This window comes from Orbicella faveolata, unplaced genomic scaffold (assembly GCF_042242905.1).
Source record: "Orbicella faveolata isolate gen_17 unplaced genomic scaffold, um_ofav_v1 contig_34, whole genome shotgun sequence".
NCBI lineage: Eukaryota > Metazoa > Cnidaria > Anthozoa > Scleractinia > Merulinidae > Orbicella > Orbicella faveolata.
Window position 1 is genome coordinate 19,762,121 of NW_028301563.1, and position 380 is coordinate 19,762,500.

The following is a 380-nucleotide window of genomic DNA, read 5'->3' on the forward strand; positions in this document are numbered from 1 at the left end:
ACGAAGAGGAAAACAGCGACCTTCTTGTACCAGAAAGCACTTCCAGCCCCTTCAGGGCCAGGCGTTCTAGTCTTCCAGGCAGCTCTTTCACCAGTCACTGCTTCTTTTGTGAATCACGCGGCGTCCCAGCAAATCTTCATTCTGCCTCCACTCTTGAGGTTGATAGAAGAGTGAGAGAATGTGCATCTGTTGTAAATGATAACAGGCTGATTGGCAAGCTGGTGTCGGGGCACATGGTAGCAATACAACAACAACAACAACAGCAGCAGTTTATTTCTACTACTGTAAACAACTAAAAGAATTTACAAGATTACAATTATAAATAAATAAACAGTACAGTACATACAGTTGTGGGACACCCAAAATAACTAAAAAGCTAA